At 46.2% G+C, this 20,817-nt stretch overlaps 1 protein-coding gene across 1 annotated transcript in view; it reads right to left on the bottom strand.

Moving 5' to 3' along the window:
- Nucleotides 1-12,134, bottom strand: part of LOC309378639 (sodium- and chloride-dependent GABA transporter 1-like) — a 48,782-nt gene extending 36,648 nt beyond the window's left edge. Inside the window, exon 1 of the mRNA XM_081927113.1 lies at nt 12,094-12,134. The gene's annotated coding sequence lies outside the window, so the exon portion shown is untranslated. The remainder of the gene's footprint in view (nt 1-12,093) is intronic.
- Between the last annotated feature and the right edge of the window lie 8,683 nt (nt 12,135-20,817).

Consider the following 20,817-nt stretch of genomic DNA (forward strand, 5'->3'; position numbering starts at 1 on the left):
TTTGTGCACGGGCGTAGTTAGCTACTCCAGCACCCGAAGTGGTGGGAGCGGGCCGAGCTCTGCAAAGGGAAGCCGTGGTGATCCGTGCTCTGCCCAGGGTGGGGGGCGCCGTGGCGATCCGCCCTTGAAGGCGCTGTGGCGAGCTGCCCATGGAGCCTGCCTGGCGGATGCAAGCTCCACACTGCCGTTTCGGGCAGCGCGGGGCCCCGAACAACTGTGTCACTCCCAGGAGAGATGCGTGGCTCAGGTGCGCTCCAGGCCAGGCCACCCCTCCCCATGGTGTGCCACTTTGTCACTCCCTCAGGGATGCTACCCAGGGCAGGCCACATCCCCTGCACTCCCCTTCCTACGCCCCTACTCTTGTGCTTGGGTCCTGTTTGCTGGTTTCCCACTTAAGCCAATATTGGGGGGGGGTTGCAGAATGTCAAAGCAATTCTGCAATGGATTGCAAATAAGGAAGGCTCCCCCCAAGGTGACCCTGTTGCTGTGGTTTAGGGAATAAAGTGACTGTCAAAGAGGTAAGATTATTTCTAACATACACATACCTTCCACCAAAGGTAACCAACGGCCATTGGGTGAACACACTGCTACATTTGAGGAAACTCTTGTTTTTTACTATTATTTTCACTTACACAATTTTGATATGGCAGACTAGAGAAGCACCATATTAGTTGAAAGAAACCAACTTGCTTAAGAACACCAAAGGAAATCACGGTCAAAGAATCTCCTCCCCCAAAAATGCCCTGTGTCACATATGATTTATAGCAGGAGCTCTAGGCCTACAGCCCTGAAACCATTTACCAAGCCAGTAAATTTCATTTAAATCTACGCCCAAGGTAATGACTCAGTAAATCTTCCAATATGTTTCTCCCCTAGCTGCCTGACTGGGTTGAAATAAGATTGCCATTTATTGGGGTTAGATGAAGACAACCTGATGAATGGTCAAACGCTGTGCTGCCAGCCCTGCTGAGCAAGAAGAGCTAGTAATAGCCCATCATGTCTCAGAAATACCTTCCTCTCTACATCTAGTGACAAATACTTTCTCAAAACCTTTCTCTTATTAACTGAGAGCAGCTAAATATCCAAACTGGGTCAAGAGTAGGGATGTAAGAAGGCATCATTTTCTGTTCTGCACTCTAGTCATTCCATGCAGCTCTGTTTCCATTCTGCTGCAGTTGGTCTTCCACCCAAAACAACACTATCCATCACACTGCCTTCCTTATGGTGAAATTCCATAATGTATGTGTAATGGTTATATGGGGTTGCTCGTGCGTAAGTTGCCGCCACTCCTGGCTAGGTGGCCTGGTTAAACCTTTCCTGGCTGGACAGCCCCTCACTTCATGGCTGTTCAGTCGCTGGCAGAATCCGACTGTGGGCGTTTCTTTAACCTTTTCCAACATAAAAGTTGTTTGACACCCAGTCTCCTCCTACTCTCCCTGCGCAGAAGTCTTCTGAACAGGGAGGGCCTGGGTAGCGGAGGACCTGTGCTCTCCCCGCTGGTGTCCAGTGAAGAGTCTCTGAGCCTGCTCTCTGCTTCCCCCATTGGCGCCCCTCCATCCCTGGTGTTGCGCTGATTTTCTTCCCCAACAGGAGACCTGCCTCTCTCCCTACTTGGCCCCTCTCCAGCATCGTCGTGGAGCCTTGCCTCCCCCTCTCGTTCCGATGGCAGTTCCCTGACAGTATGCAAATAACTGGGCAAGTTACATTGACATTATGTTATCCCATCCCCTTAATTTCATTTTTCAATAGGTTTGTATTGTTTTATCAGTTGTTGTTTGCTATGTAATCCAATTTTTCCCATTTGTGGACTGAAAGCAGCAACAATGGCAAATAGCAATTGTGTTTGCTGGACTGATTCCTGTTCCAGATGTGAGACAAGTAAGCAAACATCCCACTGGAGCTGACACAGTTCCTGCTATCACAGGGGGCATCCAGTGGCGCTGCTACAGCCACCAGCCTCCCCCACATGAGAACTCATGGGCCCATCTGGCTGAAATGGCACTGTAACCATTCCATTACAGTCCTACTGTTACCAGGTAAGCCTACTTGTATGTGGGGGGCAGGGACATGGTTGGTGACTGCATCAGTATCACTGCTAGGCTCCCTCCAAGTTGTGGTAGATGCTAAGGGGGTGTCCAGTTGGTTCTTGGGGGGTCACTTAGGGCAGCTCTGGTTCGCTAAAAAAATACGGCGCTGGTCCTGATTTTGCTCCTCACTGTTTTTCAGAAGAGTGTGCTCACTTTCCTATCTCAGTGTGAGCAGCAGAGGAATTAATGAGTGCTTATTAAATTGAAGCATTCATGAGAATTCCTCTTCTTTACTATGAGCTGAATAATTTAACTCACATTTTAGCTTTTATGCAACATAATGGGAATGCACGTTTTGCCTCTTCCAACAATGAACTTTAATGGCTTATCTGTTTCAGAAAGGCTGCTGTTCATTGCATGAAAGTCTTAATAGTATTTTTATTATTATTATTTCTTCTCTGCTTGTTTGCATTGGGCCAACATTATCCCAGCAAATATGACTGCCAATGCTTTTCATCTCGCAGCATGATGTGTTTAATTTGCTGGACATAAGGAGGTACTCCAATTTGGTCTTTGAAATCAAAAGCTAACAAACCTTACAGTACGCTAAGCCTTGCATGGGAGGGCCTTCGGCACCAGTTTCTCAAGCCTACCCTGCAAGTGTCCTGATTTTCCAGGGACAGTCCTGAAATAATAATAATAATAATAATAATAATAATAATAATAATAATAATAATTTATTTATTTATTTATTTATTTATTTATTTATTTATTTATATCCCACCCTCCCCAGCTGAAGCCGGGCTCAGAGCAGCTAACAACAGTAAAATACTACAGCACTCTAAAATCAATTCATTATAAAATCAGTTCAAATTAAATTAATGGCAACCATTTGGCTAGAGTTCTGTGAGGATTACCAAAGGCTGTGCCTTGACCAAAGGCCTGGTGGAACAGCTCCATCTTGCAGGCCCTGTGGAAAGTCCTGCAGGGCCCTAGTCTCTTGTGACAGAGCGTTCCACCAGATCAGAGCCACAGCTGAAAAAGCTCTGGCTCTGGTTGAAGCCAGCCTAACCTCCCTGTGGCCCAGGACCTCCAAGACGTTTTTGTTTGATGACCGTAAGGTCCTCCATGGGACATACCAACAGAGGCGGTCCTGTAGGTATGAGGGTCCTAGGCCGTATAGTGCTTTAAAGGTTAAAACCAGCACCTTAAACCTGATCCTGTACTCCACCAGGGGCCAGTACAGCTGGTATAGCACTGGGTGAATGTAATCCATCAGCGAGGACCCCTGTAAGGAGTCTCGCCATGGCATTCTGCACAGCTGCTGCTTTGACCCTGGAATGTCCCTATTTCCTCTGCCAGTGCCAGTGCCAAGCTCGGGGAGGAGAGTGAACTGGCACTTGCCCTGAGTGGTGGCCGCGGTTATGAGAGAGCATCCCATTGCCTCTCCATGGCTGTCACTGCCGGCCTCCTCCCTTGGATGGCTCGTGGGGCTGCTGAAGAGCAGGTGAGGGCGAGAGGCTGCCATTGCCAAGACACGACCCCCTGTGGTGTGCTGGCTCTGAGGGGCAGACAGAGGGCAGGGCCACCCTGGGTGGGGAGAAAGGGGGAGCAAAGTGGAGAGCAAGGAGTCTTGATTTTAATATTTTTTAAAAAGAATGCTTTGTGTGCCTCTGTCTAATGTTGCCCCTTTCTAAAATTAAGCTATTGGTGTGTCCTTTTGTAAATCTACCAAAGTATATATATATATATATTAATGGGATCAAGGGGTTTTCTCAGGACGGTGGAGAGTGTGTCCCATTGGTGTTGTGGTGATGGCACTCTCCCTTCTTCTGATAGGAAATGCTCTGTGAAGGAGGGAGGGACAAAAAGGGGAGGTCAAGGAGGGTCAGTGGGATGAGAAATGTCCCTATTTTCATCTGAGGAATGTTGGAAGGTATCCTGAAGCATTCTACCTGCTGAAGGCTGACAAACAGCACTGCTTGAACATGAAAGGTCAGGCTGGATGTATACCTGAGAAGCTATTGTGTACAACAGAAACATATACACCAGGGATGGGGAACGAGGGAGCCAAACATTTGACCCTGGGAACCCACGCCAGGTCATGCTCCCTCACTGGTCTAGCTCGGAACCTCCTTGAGTGTTTTTGCTAGGCTGGAATGGATGTTTGCCTTGGTGCAGGATAGAGCAGGGCTTTCCCCCAAAGATTCCTGGGAACTGGAGTTCGTTCAGGGTGCTGAGAGTTGCTAAGAGAACCCTATTCCCCTTACAGAGCTACAGTTTTCAGAGTGATTTCACTATTGATTGCCCCTTCCCAGGAAAATCTGGGAAATGGAGGTCTGTGAAGGGAATAGGATGTCCCATCAGCTCTCTGAAGTGCAAGCTGGATTTAGAAGAGGCAGAGGATGGGCTGCAAGAAAATCAAACCTATCCATTCTTAAGGAAATCAGCCCTGAGTGCTCACTGGTAGGACAGATCCTGAAGCTGAGGCTCCAAGACTTTGGTCACCTCATGAGAAGAGAAGACTCCCTGGAAAAGACCCTGATGTTGGGAAAGAGGGAGGGCACAAGGAGAAGGGGATGACAGAGGATGAGATGGTTGAATAGTGTTGTCGAAGCTACCAGCATGAGTCTGCCCAAACTGCGGGAGGCAGTGGAAGACAGGAGTGCCTGGCGTGCTCTGGTCCATGGGGTCACGAAGAGTCGGACATGACTAAACGACTAAACAACAACTCTCTGAACCCTTAACAAACTACAGCTCCCAGGGTTCTTTGCCAAAACCCACAGCTGCTTAAAGTGGTATGATACTGCTTTAAATTTTTAGTGCAGGTGGGGCCTAAAATGCATCCAAGAGCCATTCAGAAGATTTTTTTTTAATGTCCTTTGAATAAAATAATGCTAATAATATCAAAGGCTCCTGAAACAGAAGAGATCAAAACATGTTTTTTTCCCCCTCTCTCTCTCCAAAGAGAAAACATAATCACCATGTCTGTGGGGGCTTTATTAGCTGGTCGCAATTCTACGCAAGTCATAATGGCCCCAGGCAAGTTGGCTGTCATTAAAATGGTGGGGACAGAAGCAGATGTCTAATTGAGTGAACAACAGCCCCAACTCTCAAATTAAATTAATTATAGAGCTACCTGTCTGGGTAAAAAAAAGAGAGAAAGAGAAATCATCTTGGTAGCGATTATATATTTGCCAAAGGGATGGAATCATTTTCCCCTAGCAATCCTTTGTGGCAACTTTTCTCTTTGTTCTATGTAAAACCATTTCACATTTGTGACAATTTCACCTTCCTGTGTAATTTGAATGGTTGTTTTACGCTGATCACCACCGCAAACTGAAAGCACCTTTTCAATACAGTGGTACCTCAGGTTACATACGCTTCAGGTTACAGACTCCGCTAACCCAGAAATAATGCTTCAGGCTAAGAACTTTGCTTCAGGATGAGAACAGAAATCGTGCTCCGGCGGCGCGGCGGCGGCAGGAGGCACCATTAGCTAAAGTGGTGCTTCAGTTTAAGAACAGTTTCAGGTTAAGTACGGACCTCTGGAACGAATTAAGTACTTAACATTAGGTACCACTGTAGTCATTTCTCATGGTGGCTGCGGTGGAAAGTTGCAGGGGGTGGGGAAGATGTTCAGGCGTGAACCCTGTCTCAGCAACAAGCCAAATCAGATCCAGATAGCAATGGGACTGGCTCAGGATGCAGCGGATCCTAGTCTAGCTTAGTCCCACCCCTGCCTTTGGGTCACCCTGTTTTAGGGCTTTCTCCTGGTCTCTACTGGTGGGGCTACACCACCTGTGAGAAGCTGGCTAAGCCAGCAGGGCTGAGTGGAGGGGTAGCTCCACTCCATCCAAGCCTCCCAACCAGCCCAGGGTAAGGGGAGGACTTGGGTAGCTCTGTTTGTCTTGTACATGGGTGCTGACTGCTTTTCTAAACTGCTTTCCATCACAAAGCAACCTCCAAGAGGTTTATATATAGCAACCAAAGCAATAAAAATACATAATCTTAAAATGCAATTCAAAACCACAATAATAAAGCAATTAGGATCAACAGCAATTCCAAAAGAAACCAGAAATGAGAACATGAAGTATCCATTTATGACATCTGAAAAGGTAAAGGTACCCCTGCCCGTATGAGCCAGTCGTGACTGACTCTGGGGTTGCGTGTTCATCTCGCTTAAGAGGCTGGGAGCCAGCGCTGTCCGAAGACACTTCCGGGTCACGTGGCCAGCGTGACAAGCTGCATCTGGCGAGCCAGGACAGCACACGGAAACGCCGTTTACCTTCCCGCTATTTATCTACTTGCACTTAGGGGTGCTTTCGAACTGCTAGGTGGGCAGAAGCTGGGACCGAATGACGGGAGCTCACCCTGCCGCGGGGATTCGAACCGCCGACCATACGATGTCCACTGTAGGAATGTTGTACTTGACATCCACACATTTTTCCCCGTGCACCATTTGAAAACAGCCAAGGGTCTTAGTGGATCACTTCATGCTTTTTTTCTGCCTGCTGTAGCAATTGCAATGCACTGTGCAGGGTGCTGTATGTTTCTTAAATTGTATTGTATTGCTTCCTTGATTTATTTATATCATATTTTGTATATTCCATAGAATTCAAATTGTAAATGTTCTCCATAGATACTCCACAAGCCACTGATGGTCATAGAATCGTAGAATTGTAGAGTTGGAAGGGACCCCAAGGGCCATTTAGTTATCTAGTCCAACCCCCTGCAATGCAGGAATAAACTATAGTTTTAGACTACAGCTTGGGGACCCCTGTCCTAGGTCAAACGAAAACAGGAGAGGCTCAAGACTGGGCTGAACTGATGGAGACAGTGTGCACCACTAACTCCCTGTCCCCAAATAATATGCAGATACATCCATTCCAGATTGATTAATCCAGAAGGGGGGGGTATGTTCCTGTGATTGTTCCCAGTTCATGAACAGCTCTTCTTGTTTGTGAACAAAGCTCTTTCTAGAAATCAAGTACCTCATGTTACCTTCCCACCCGCTCCTCTCTACAAAGACTTGTCTCTCCCTCAGCTCCCGTCCTCTGAGTTTCCAAACTTGAAAGCTTTCCCTCCAAATCAGTTCCTCTCAGCCAGCTCCATTCGAGCTGCGCCTAAGGCTTTCATCCTGTAACTGGGTCACATCCACCTAAAGTAGCTCCAGCTGGGTTGAAGCAGGCCTGTGCCCGAGGGACGTTATATTCTGCCAAGCAGTATGTGCCCCCTGAGGGAGGGCCTCAATCCAAAGGCTATTATAGAGCTTGTGCTACATGGAAAGCTAGCACCCATATATACTACAGGTAGCTCCCAGCACCGCACATTAAGAGCCTTTGGGACACTACTGAAGGAGAAGAAGGCAATGAGTCACAGCAACAAAGCCCTGAGCTTGAGCAGTGGTTGGTGCTGTTGCCATTACCGCTGTCATCTCCTCTGCTTTCCCTGTCACAGGTGACTTGCATTCTCTCCTTATCACTGCCACTCCAGAACATCCTTTCCCTCTATTTTCAGATAGGGTGACACATCGGATAAGTCCCATCCTACATCACTTCTTGCTACAGTGGCAGATTCCTAGGTACTTTCTTTAAGCAAGGTTGGCAGCCTCAACTACTCCCCCTCAACCGAGACAGTACATGATTCAAAAGGTTGATGGAAGAGGAGCGCTCTACTTTGGGTTTTGTTCAGTTGAACTGTTTGGCCTAAGACTCCTGTGAAGGCTTTTTCTGGGAAGTAAGTCTGAGCCAGGACTGGCCCAAGAAGACATTTTGGTTTCTGAGGGAGAAAAACAAACCCTGTCCCCTGCAGGAAGCTCCTTCAGCCAATCGGAAGCTGCAAAAGGCGCCCCGGACATTCAGCTTCCGAAAAGCATTCAAAAACCGTGTTCAGGAGCCAATTTGTTTGGGAGCCAAGGTGTTCGAGATCCAAGGTACATCTGTACTGAAGAATCCTATGGTCCCTGGGATACCTCCTAGGGACCCAGCTTTCATGTACAAAAAAGTTGGCTTTCTATGTGGTAGGGAAAATTTTGAAATGAAAGCTATTTGTGAGGGAAAACCAGTAATCAAACTCAATTTTTTTAAATAAAAAAATGGTTTGTTCTATCTCAGTTTATTCTCTAATAGGACATACTCTTCTGCAACAGCCACATTCAACTGTTGTTGGAAGAGCACTGATGTTCTTAACATCAAACAGAGAAATAATGTGATGGTTTTCTCAAATTATTTGCCTTTGCAGCTTTGGCAAATGTGGGTGACAGGCAATCTGGGCTACCTACAATAGCACAGTACTTCTAACTGCAGACTTTTTGCTTGGGAATACAAAAACACAATGCAATACCATAAAATGGCTTCTACTGGTCCTTTCGTTTGTCTCATTTGTTTGGTCTTCAGGCATACCTAATTATCCTGCCAGCCCTATATTCATTCAGTCCCCCAAAGAGATTTTCAGTATTTTATTTTCTATGCTATTGTTTTCTTAACAAACCACTCTTTCCTTTCCTGCCGCTTCGCTACTCGAAGAAAGGAATTAGTTTTTTAAAAGCCAGGCTTCCAGCGGCAATTTGAATTCAGCTATCAAATCATGCCCAACAGGCTGAATATTTGGTAACAGAAGTTAATTAAAGCATGGGGCAATTTTAGCATCAATAAATGGTCTGTTCTGGCAAGAATGCCATGGCCTATTGTCAAGTGCATTCAAAACATGCCTCACCTAGAGCTCTAAATAGAATCTCCCCTCCCTCAAGAAGAGTGTCCAGGATATAAGAGAACATAAACATGCAATATGCGTGTTGATATGGAGCTCAGAACAGTCTCACCACAATCATGATAGAAGGCTGACAGTGAAGGTCAATTAACACATTATCCTTTTAGAGAGGGTGGGACTGCATGTATTCAATGCCCTTCATACCTGGGTTAGTATCAAGACCAAAGGTAGCCATTTTGGTGCTGGATGATGAAGGGCTGAAGTCCATAATTCCCATAATTCTTAGCTCGGGGTAGAGGATCTGCCAGTTTTGGTTCTCTCGTTTTTCCAGTCTTAAATTCAGTTCTCCACATTTCTGCAGCAACTGGAGAATTCTTTTTATTTATTCATTTAAAGAAATTCTCTTGAGCGTTCACCAGCATTTTAATGCGAATTTCTCCAAGGAAACACATTTTTGTATTTCTGGTGTATTTTGCATTTATATAGCATTTTCATATGCTATTTTCATGAAAATGTTCCTTTTTAAACACACTTCTCCTCAATACATGCAGGTTTGTAAACACTGTTTGGGTGGAGTGCTGCATTGCAAAGTTCAGAGAAGTGTGAATTTCAAACGATTGCTGAGTTTCGGTTTACCTTTCTCACCTTTAAGTGAGTTCTCACCTTTAAATGAGAACTGAATCAAATTTCTCCTCTATCCCTAGTCCCAGACTTCATGGCCCAATTGTCAGAGATTATGGTAGTTGAAGTCCAGCAACATCTGTAGGGCAGCATACTAAGGACTTTCACCTTCTTTCCTGTACAGTGGTACCTTGGGTTAAGTACTTAATTCATTCCGGAGGTCCGTTCTTAACCTGAAACTGTCCTTAATCTGAAGCACCACTTTAGCTAATGGGGCCTCCTGTTGCCGCCGCGCCGCCAGAGCACAATTTCTGTTCTTATCCTGAAGCAAAGTTCTTAACCTGAAGCACTATTTCTGGGTTAGCGGAGTCTGTAACCTGAAGCGTATGTAACCTGAAGCATATGTAACCTGTAAATGCTAGTGTTTGCATAGGGTGTATGGGGTGGCATCTCCTTCTGGGGTAGTTTTTCCACCTTTGGTTCCCACCCTGCACTCAGCTTTCACCTGTGAGTCCTAGAAGCTGTTGGCATCTGACAGCAGCTACATCCCAGAAACGGCTTTGATATGCCAGCTAATCCAGGTAAGGGGAACCAATGGGTCTCAAACCCTTGCTGAGTTAGGGACTTTCCCTGCATGTGAAGACAGGCTCCAGCGGATTGACCGGACAAGACCAATAGTGGGTCCAATGGTTAAGGTTCTTCATGTGCTGCAGAGGGAAAAGAGGAGTAGCAGAGGCAGAGAAAGGTGGGTGTGGTGGGTGCAGTCTGCCCCGGGTGCCATCCCAGGGGGGTGACATCACCCTATCCCCCGATGCTTGCTGCGGGGGTATGCACCCCTGGGACACGCACCCCGCCCTTTGCTGCAGATACGTGGGATTGTTACATGTCACATGTCTGTTTACATTCCAGCACGTGAGTGGAACATCCACTCTGTATTGCTTTTGTTTTCTGTCTCTCCGAGAAGAACGACAAGGAGAGAGGCCATGTTTTTCTTTGTCCTGATTTATATATAATAAATGTGTAGTTTAGTATAGTATCCATGCCTCGAGCCTGATCTGTTGTGTGTTTACTCTGCTGTGTAATGTGTGCTCCTGCTAAATAGTTGGAATTATGAACGTACCTCGGAGGAGGATGACTGATGGATCTCTGCAGCGGCAAGGCTGAGAAGGGAGACACTCTGGCTGGGGCCAAGCCAGCTGGCTTTTCATCCCATGGTCCCAACAGCCCCACCCCCCAGGTGCCAGAGCAGCTAGTTCCGCCTCTGAGGAGCAGATGGGGTTCGTCAACCTGGGAAGGTAGCCCATCTAGGAGAAGAAAAACTCTATCCTTAACCTCCACTGCCTTGTGGGATATCTTTGGGAGAAGAAAAGGCTAAGGAGTAATCTCTACACAAATCCGGAGTGGAGTCGGTTGGATGGTGCCTTGTATGCCTCCTTCTGGCAGCTTCTGCAGCCAAGCTGGTGCCGAATGTGTTGCTCTGCTTTCCTTTGGACCCCATCAGTGAAGCTGAGAGAGGGGTCTTGTCTTCTGGGCAGCCCAGGACCTCCATACACACTGCCCAAGCTTGCACTCTGGAGAGGTCACTTGGGTGCTGCTGATGCAGCAGTTTGACTTCACCTCCGGAGGTGCACTCCATTGTCTGGTGAGACCGATGGATGCCAACAACTGCTTGTATTGGCTGCCAATGGACAGAAACCTTATTTAAAAGGTCTCTGTCATTTGGAAGCCTGTGCAATTGGTATCCACTTACAGAGTCTGCTTCCAGACCCCTCTCAGTCCCAGCAAGACTGACTGAAGAGGAGTACTTTTGAGCTTGTTCTGGGCACATTTATCTCCCTACTGAATCCAATATCTTGTTGCCCCCCACCTTACATCTAGGATCATGGTGTGGGTAGCTGATTGTGTAGCTTTATGTCCTGATGCCTCTATTTATATATATATATATAAATTAAGCAATGGGCTCCATGTCCTGTTTTGAACCCTTGAAAGAAATAGAGCACACCGGTGTTGTGCTGGAGTGGTTAGTCATACATAAACCGCAGAGATCCAGGTTCAAATCCCCCACCTCTCTTAGAAGCTGATTGGGTAACCTTGGACCAATCACATTTTCAGCCTTGCTTACATCACGGGGTTGTTTTGAGGTAAAATGGTATCAATTCCACTCCCCAAGTAAGCCATCCTGAGCTTCTTAGAGGAAGGATGAGAAGCAAATGAATGTGATAAATTAAACAGACTGCATGAAGAGCAATTCCATAATCCCATGAATTAAATGCTGTAGGAACTGTCAGCAGTTTTCCCCCTGGAAGGTCTCCTGAAAAAAAACCAACAGCTGAAGCTTGCTACGCTGCTACAACTTCAAATCAGAGAAGCTTTCGCCGTTGACTCCTGGCCTGCTGTTCAGCTGCTTAAAACACAGAAGCACTGGAAGGAGAAAAAATATACATGGACAACAGCAGTCTACAGCCATCACCCCATCAAGGGACCTCTTTGGGAGGGGGCTGCAAACTATACATTTTAGAAATAGGAAAATAAAAGGCAAGCACATAATATCCCTACAGCTATAGTGCATTGTGGGTATGGAATTTAATTTAACAGACCCTTGCAAAGTGCTGAAGAAGGTATTGACTGAGCACATACTCTGAGCTCTGAAGATGGATTTGCCCATGTTGCATCATATCGCCATGCTGAGAATTTCCGTAGGAATTCATGCTTAGAAACCCAAAGAGGCACCTACCTCCTATCAAGGTCTTGCATGAGATCTTTTTGTGGTATCCAGGGCAGCTGGAGGGAGCATCTGGCAGAGGAAATGCATACCAAACAGCCCCAGTTGGAGAGTTTGAGCCCCCACTGCACCGTGAGCTTGTGATCCTCCCCACACAGTATGTCCTTACTGATATTGACAAGCTGCTAATAAGCTCTGAACTCATGTCTGATCAATTCGACACTTGGCTGGACTCTATTGGGGAAAAACACAACCCCACGTGTTCTTGCAGCCATGGCCTGGAGAGACGACTCTTCAAGGGCAAAAGAGTACATGGGGAAACCAAAGAGTGGCATTGCCAAAAAGAGAGAGGGCTGGCATGGGACTCAAGGAGCTATAGGAACTTTGAAGAATAGTGTAAGAGGAAATGTGTCAAGATCATGCATTGGAATTAGAGTGGGGACTATGAACTGTGGCTGATTTTGGTACTTGATGACAACCCAGGGGAAACCTACTTAGGAGCCAACACTTTTGCTGGAGTAGCGGATGGATGGAGTTTTTCTTTCACGCACCATTACAGATACGCTCCAAGCCAACTGTGTGTGCCCCCCCATTTTGCTCCCATGAAGCCATGTGGGCTGGGTCATTGCATGGCATCGGATGTCTTAATCAGCTGAATAGTCATGGTGTACATAATTCCAACAACCCAGCCCTCACGGAGGGCAGGCTCACACATGAATAGTCCTCATCTGATGACTGTGTGAATTAGACATCATGGATCAAACACCACAGAGGCAACACCCATATCACCTCAACGGTATGCTAAGGCTTTTCAGTAGTGTGGATTTGCAAGTTCAGAGACAACACACACAATCTTAAGTAATCAATTGCACCACTTCAGAGTGTGATAAAATGTTGGGATATCCCCTCATGTGAAGAGCTCCCCCTTGCTAATACACTCTCATATGTCAAAGGGGATGACTCCATTAGAATGTGCAGAAAGGTTTGTGTTTTTTAATGTGGGAAAGTATTCAAACAACCGCCATCTCCATGCATTCAGAAGTGGAATAGTCTGGCAATTGATACATCAGGTGCAGCTGCTCATTACGTAGCTTGGCTGTCAGCTGTGATTTATAAAACCATTAGGAGTAAAGCTGTGTGAATCGGATCTGGATTGGACTGATGTACATTTGCACAACCTCTCTAATTCATTTGGGCTGAGCTGCTTGACAGTGGAACAGACTCCCTCGGAAAGCGGTGGACCATCCTTCATTCAAAGTTTTTAAGCAGTGGTTGGATGGCAATCTGCCATGGATGCTTTAGCTGAGATTCCTGCATTGCAGGCTGTTGGACTGGATAAGCCTCAAGGTCCTCTCCAACTCTACAATTCCACAATTCTATGAAAACAAATAGGATCCTCTATAAGGAAATTGAAGAGAGCTTGAAGAGACTATTGGTACTGACCTTTAAAGCCCTAAATGGCCTTGGCCCAGTATACCTGAAGGAGCGTCTCCACCTCCATTGTTCTGCCCTGAAGCTGAGGTCCAGCGGCCAAGGGCCTTCTGGCGGTTCCCTCAATGTGAGAAGTGAGGCTACAGGGAACCAAGCAGAGGGCCTTCTCAGTAGTGGCATCCGCCCTGTGGAACGCCCTCCCATCAGATGTCAAGGAAATTAACAACTATCTGACTTTTAGAAGACATCTGAAGGCAACCCGGTTTAGGGAAGTTTTTGATGTTTTATGGTTTTTTAATATTCTGTTTTGAGGGACGCGGGTGGCGCTGTGGGCTAAAGCCTCAGCGCCTAGGGCTTGCCGATCGAAAGGTCGGTGGTTCGAATCCCCGCAGCGGGGTGCGCTCCCGTTGCTCGGTCCCAGCGCCTGCCAACCTAGCAGTTCGAAAGCACCCCCAGGTGCAAGTAGATAAATAGGGACCGCTTACTGGCGGGAAGGTAAACGGTGTTTCCGTGTGCTGCGCTGGCTCACCAGATGCAGCTTTGTCACACTGGCCACGTGACCCGGAAGTGTCTCCGGACAGCGCTGGCCCCTGGCCTCTTAAGTGAGATGGGCGCACAACCCCAGAGTCTGTCAAGACTGGCCCGTACGGGCAGGGGTACCTTTACCTTTTTAATATTCTGTTGGGAGCTGCCCAGAGTGGCTGGGGAAGCCAGCCAGATGGGCAGGGTATTAACAACAACAACAACAACAACAACAACAACAACAACAACAACAACAATGTATATTATTATACATGGGAAGATGAGTCTTAGAGGGTTCTGGGTCTCAGAGAATGGGAGAAGGGCAAGTTCTGGATCCTGGTCTGGAAGGCTTGTGAGAGTGTGGTGCCCATAAGCCAAAAATATATCTCGTAGAGTACAGTTGCACTCATGTTCTGCTGGTGGGTTTCCTGTGGGCATCTGCTTGGCCCCTGTGAGAACATGATGCTGGACTGGGTGTCTCTTCAGCTTGATCCACCAGGGCTCTTCTGATGTTCTTATAGATAAAGGCACCAAAATATTGAGGATCAGTTTTGTCTCTAAGCAGAACAACCTGTCCCCCATAGAATATGTCACATATTTAGTAGAAAGCCTATGCCACAATAAGTTTATTAGTCTTTAAGGTGGTACAGAACTCTTATCTTTTGTGGTGAGTACCAGAGTTGAGCGAAATTAACATTTAAGAAAGAACATCGGAGTTTAATATATATGGGTGGATTTTCATCTGAAGTCCGGTGCATAGGAATGGGAAGTTTAACCCATCTCCTCACAGCTGCAATCCTGACTAAAATCCCCCTGTGCTGCTATTAGCTCTAGAAAAAAGTTCCTGTTGGTGGCACTTCATAGCAGCATAGGGACATTCTTTGTCCAAATCACAGCTGGGGAGGGAAGGCTTAAACCTCTTACCTACATATACTGCGGTCCCAATAAAAACCACCCTCCACAGTTATTATTTTTAAACCCTGATGATGTTTCTAATGACGCATTTAGTCCAGCTAGTCCAATGACACATTCCTGTCTAGTTTGACCTCAAGAGGCAGTCGCTGACAGATTTAAATTAGCCGTGCATGAAGCCAATGGGCCACTGCTTATAGATGCCCACTCAACTCTACATTGCTGAGCAGTGTCTGTATTTGATTCAGAATATGGTAATACTCATAATACCCACTTCAACAACACCTCCGCCAGAGAGCCGAGTCCAATAATGTCCGTCAAAAATAGGGATGCTCTTTTGTACTTGTAATTTAACATCCTTGTTCTTCCAGCAAGGGTCAGTGCTTCTGAGTTGCCCTCACATTGCTGAAGGCTCTTCTTCACCAGCTGTATGCTGCATTTACTAGGCCAGTACTGACTTCTTTTTGTTTAAAGTGTGTTTCCACATCCTACAATTAAAGAGGATACTGATCTATAATACGCAGTCAAGTGTAACCTTTCAAGATGAATCGTGTCAGGTTCCACACTCTTGCTTTACATATCCTGGTGTGCAGTTAAAACACACCTAAAGATATACCGGTAACACGTGGGGGCTTAAACAAATGCTCCAGTTGATAATGGAGAGAGAAAGGGCTTATCCACACTTACCTTTTCTCCACACTTTCCAGGTATGGTTCAAACTTTAATCCTCCATGTCTGAGCCTCCCCTTTTTTTTTTGCTCTGGAGTTTTGCCTATGAAAACCTGCTCTTTAAAGCTGAATCAGAACAAACGGTAATCTGTGGGAAACCCGAATTGCCATTTGCTCCAATTCAGCTTTAAGGAGTGGATTTTTGCGGGGAAAGCGCCAGAGCGAAAAAAGGGACACTTAGAAATGTAGCTTTAAAGTGCAGAATTGTGCCTGGAAAGGGTGAGGCAAAGGGATCAGTGTGGATAAGCCCACATAAGAGTTGTAAAAAGCGATAAGAGGCCATTCCATCATGCTGCCCCACTGGGAAAGAAAGGGAAGCAGGGCTGCATTCCACCAGCTTTGCCAAAAGACCAGCTGTATTAGGCACCTCCTACCCCTGAACTAGGGACGCAGGTGGCACTGTGGGTTAAATGACTGAGCCTAGGCCTTGCCGATCAAAAGGTTGGTGGTTCGAATCACCATGACGGGGTGAGCTCCCGTTGCTCAGTCCCTGCTCCTGCCAGCCTAGCAGTTCGAAAGCACGTCAAAATGCAAGTAGATAAATAGGTACCGCTCCAGCGGGAAGGTAAACGGCGTTTTTGTGCGCTGCTCTGGTTCCCCAGAAGTAGCTTAGTCATGCTGGCCACATGACCCGGAAGCTGTACGCCGGCTGTATGCCCCAATCCCAGAGTCGGTCACGACTGGACCTAATGGTCAGGGGTCCCTTTACCTTTACCTTTACCCCTGAACTGTGCCAGCTAGTCATTATAAGAACAACAGTTTGAAAGTTGGTGCCTGAGATTGATCTCCCCCCCTTCCCTCCCTGTCCGTTTCCACTCATGTGTCATTTTTTTGTTTTAGATTGTAAGCCTGCGGGCAGGGACTGTCTTGCTTTAATTGATTGTACACAAGCCGCTCTGGGAGCCTTTTTTGGCTGAAGGCTGGGATCCAAATGAACTAAATAAATAAATAGTTGGAATGCGGTGAAAGAAAAGAAAAAAAAGATAATTGTGGGAAGAGCCTGGAACGTGAAATGGATGTGTAGAGTGTCGAAACGCCAGAGCAGAGCAATGCAGGGCAGAAAACTGTGTGGCTCGAGGAATGGTGTGTGTGTGTGTAAATCCTGCAGCTTGCTTGCTCATGTGACCTGTTGGCAGGAAATGAGCATTTGTCTCTGGTGATATGATTTCATCCCCCATGGGGGAGTTATTGCTGTCAATAGAATTGGACAGCTAGAAATTGCTTTGCAGTCACTTCATAGGCCATATGTCAGCCCCTTGGCAGTATTACTGGCTGAATTACCTGTAGGTGCTGATGACACCTCTGCCTGGGGTCACTGCAGAGGAGCTTCCTCCCTCCCTCCCTCCCTCCCTCCCCACCCCTGGCCAGTTTCTTCCAACAAGAGAGGGAGACTTCCGAATGCTCTATCAAGGTTGCAAAGCATCTCTATTTATAGCGGCGAACCAAAATCTCACATACTTGCAATGCCAACAGTGATATATTTATTCAGCAGGATCCTGTCACAACATGTACATCAGACCGGGGCAATTAAGAAATGGAAAATACAAGGACATTCATTCTCTTTCCAAGGCATTCATGCATATGTATTATTCTAGGGTGCAGAGAGCACGAGAACGTCATATACACAGTCAGATAAACATCTCATCCCATGAGCGAAGCCGATGTTTTCGGAACAAGTGCAAACCCTGCATCCCATAAGCACTGTGGTCACATACAAAACAGGACAGGATTGACTGTACAGTGTCACCTGATTTTTCAGGACCAGGAGAATACTGGACTCTGATTAGAACATCTTGGCTTAAGCTTTCTGTAGCTCCACTCTCCAGTGAGAAGCCCTGGGGGTACAGGAAACAGGGAGCTAACACTTGACTCACAGGGTCCCCAATCTGAACTCCCTCAGTGCCTGATACCTTGACTCCTTTTTGTTGGCAGAAAATATCTGTACCTCTTTTAAGATGAAGAATTCATTCTCTGTTGATCTGTGGGGCAGGCCACAACTTGTTTCTACAGTTAGCAGAGGGACCCCTGGGTATTTGTCACGATGCAGAAAACTTTGATATCTTTCATGAACCGAAGGTGCTTTGTAAAGAAAACTGCTTAACGTTCTGCCAAAGGTTAGGAATAGCACAATAGGAATGCATTAGAGGGATGCATGCCCCCCCCCCCAAGATTTGCCTTGTATTTGTATATATTCAAGGCTGGTTTAGTCCATTGACTGTCTGTCTGCCTTGCTTGTTTGGATGGTGGCAGGCTGTCTGGAAAGTTGGTCAGATGGCCATTCGGAAGCAGGTTGGCATGGTTTGTGCCTCAATGGCTGGGTGTTTTGTTAGCAGACTGCCTCTCTGGTTGGATGGCTCCATCAGGGGAAAAAAGATCAATCCTCTGTGTCTCCTCCTCACCTCTCATTTGTGCCATGGAAGTTTTTCTTCCAAAACAAATAGCAGCTGATCCAGATTGTGACTGAAGTGGAGGGCAAAGGCAAAGGCTTAATGCTCCCTGGGCCCTCTGCCCTCTGATCTGGATTGAGGTACCCATGCTTGCTATTTACCCTTTCAAATGCCATTCATGCCAGTTGCTAATTGTGTGAAAGGCATTATTTCCTGTTTGGCACTCAGAGGAGCCATCAATGGATGCATTATGAAAAGCACATGACAAAGAGATCAATCATCTTGCACTGAAGATCACTTAGAAGAGGGGTGCGGGGGCCTTTCATGGTTCAAGAGCCACATTTCATCATGGGCAAAGTTATGGGAGCCCGCATATCAGGAGGGGAGTGGCCAGAGGCAAAAGTGGGCAGTGCAGTGCACGGCATTTCTCTTTCCAGCCATCAAAAACCAGAGGTTCTCTCTCTCTCTCTCTCTCTCTCTCTCTCTCTCTCTCTCTCTCTCTCTCTCTCTCTCCTACACACACACACACACAGCACCACCCCCCATCCATTCAAGCAAGAGGCATGATCACAGCTCAGGGACACATTCCAGACAGGCAAAAGCATTCAGAGTCTACAAGGAGGAGGGCCAGTGAGATGTGTGGCCTGGGGTGAGGGGATGTCATAGGGAGAGTCTTCAGAGTCAGATTTAGGGTCATGTTAGACCACTGGACCTAAATTTCCCATTCTTGGCTTTGACAAAGAGGCTCACTTTTGTTGGTAATCAGTTCTGAGAAGTTTAATTTTTTTTTGGGGGGGGGGAAGCCAGGTGCTTGCAGACTCCACACCCTGCTCTGAGAGGAGCCATTGTGGAGCTCAGCAGCTCACACTCTGAATTTCAATTCATTTCACATTTAAAGGCGAACTTACCAAATTCTCATTTTCTGAAACAAGATGTGAACCGAAACAGTGATTCCTCGAAATGTGCACTTTCCTGAATTTTGTAGTTCTCCAACCAAATCAGGAGTGCAAAAAGGCATACATTATGGTAAAATGTATGTGCACAAAAATGCATATATTGGTGAAAATAATGTACAAAATGGATTACATCAGGCAAACTTGCTTTGCAATAATGTGTATTGCCTATAAAAAGTTGTTTAGTGGGAGAAATTTGCTGGTGAATTTTCATGAGGACTTTTTAAAAGAAATCACAAACTGAAGTAGGAATGTGGGAAATTTAATTTAAGATTGTGAAAATAAGAAACAGAGGGAAACTGAAATTGACAGATTTGGTCATTCCTACCTATGAGACATGTCCCTTCTAACGCTATGATACTATGATTCTATGACCCTGAAACTGGAAATTGTGCACTAAATATATATTAAGAAGTGATTTAGTTTAATGTACATATGGTGAAACAATCTCTACAAAATAACAGTTCAAAAAATGTAGACACCTGTTGATGGCTCGAAATTCATCTTGCTGAGTGGCTGGAAAACAGTCAGATCACTCAAACAGGAAAGATTCCCCACATGGGTAAATACAGTTATTAGCTCCAAAGATAGCACCTGTTGGCCACTCAGTGATTGCTCACAAGTGCTGCATCACTTCAGTCACAGACACTTCCGAAATGAAAGGGCTGCTCAGACCATTGTATATAGACACCATAGCCAAAAGGCATGTATTGTCACAACTATGGTCCATGATGCAAAGCTTCAACGAAAAGATATTTATCTGTGGAGAAAGGAAAAGAAAATTGAACACCTTGAGGGGAAAATTTGAGCTGCTGACTATATGAACATCCGTTGTGAAGTGAAAGGCTTGACATTTAGGAACAAAAAACCCACAAAACCATGGTGAACTTAAACCATTTTAAATGGAATGGAGCAACATGTCCCATCATCCTCAGAAATGGGTGAACTCTTCTCAGTTTGATTTGGAATTGGTTTACTGTTTACCAGATTTCTTAGTGGGAGAAAAAAAAGTCCTAGTGTGGGTGCATACACACTGATGTACCACAATCATGTATGTTATGGCATTTCCCCCTAGAAAGTCTAACATGGGTTCCTTTGCCTCACAACCTATGGCAGAGGGCTGCTTGGAAAGTCACTTTTCACTGCCATAGGGAAAGGGTCATAACTCAGTGGCAGAGCACAGGCTTTGCATTCAACAGATCACAGGATCAGTCTCTGGGAAAGACTCTTTGCTGAAGTCCTGGAGAGCTGCCACCAGTCAGTGTAGAAGAATTGATGCTTTTGAATTATGATGCTGGAGGAGACTCTTGAGAGTCCCGTGGACTGCAAGAAGATCAAACCTCTCCATTCTTAAGGAAATCAGCCCTGAGTGCTCACTGGAAGGACAGATTGTGAAGCTGAGACTCCAAGACTTTGGTCACCTCATGAGAAGAGAAGACTCCCTGGAAAAGACCCTGATGTTGGGAAAGATGGAGGGCACAAGCAGAAGGGGGGCGACAGAGGACGAGATGGTTGGATAGTGTCCTTGAAGCTACCAGCATGAGTTTGACCAAACTGAGGGAGGCAGTGAAAGACAGGGGTGCCTGGCGTGCTCTGGCCCATGGCGTCACGAAGAGTTGGACATGACTAAACGACTAAACAACAACAACACAGCTTCCTGTGTTCCAAGCAAAATTCCTTATTCAATTAGGGTGACCATGATTACATACAAACTTGCTCAATGAATTCCAGTTTTTAAAAGGATATTATGGCAACACTGTTTCATTTTAATTGATATGTAGGAACCCTTCAAACATCTCATA

The sequence above is a fragment of the Podarcis melisellensis genome (assembly GCF_964234715.1).
Source record: "Podarcis melisellensis genome assembly, chromosome: 10".
NCBI classification, from domain to species: Eukaryota; Metazoa; Chordata; class Lepidosauria; order Squamata; family Lacertidae; genus Podarcis; species Podarcis melisellensis.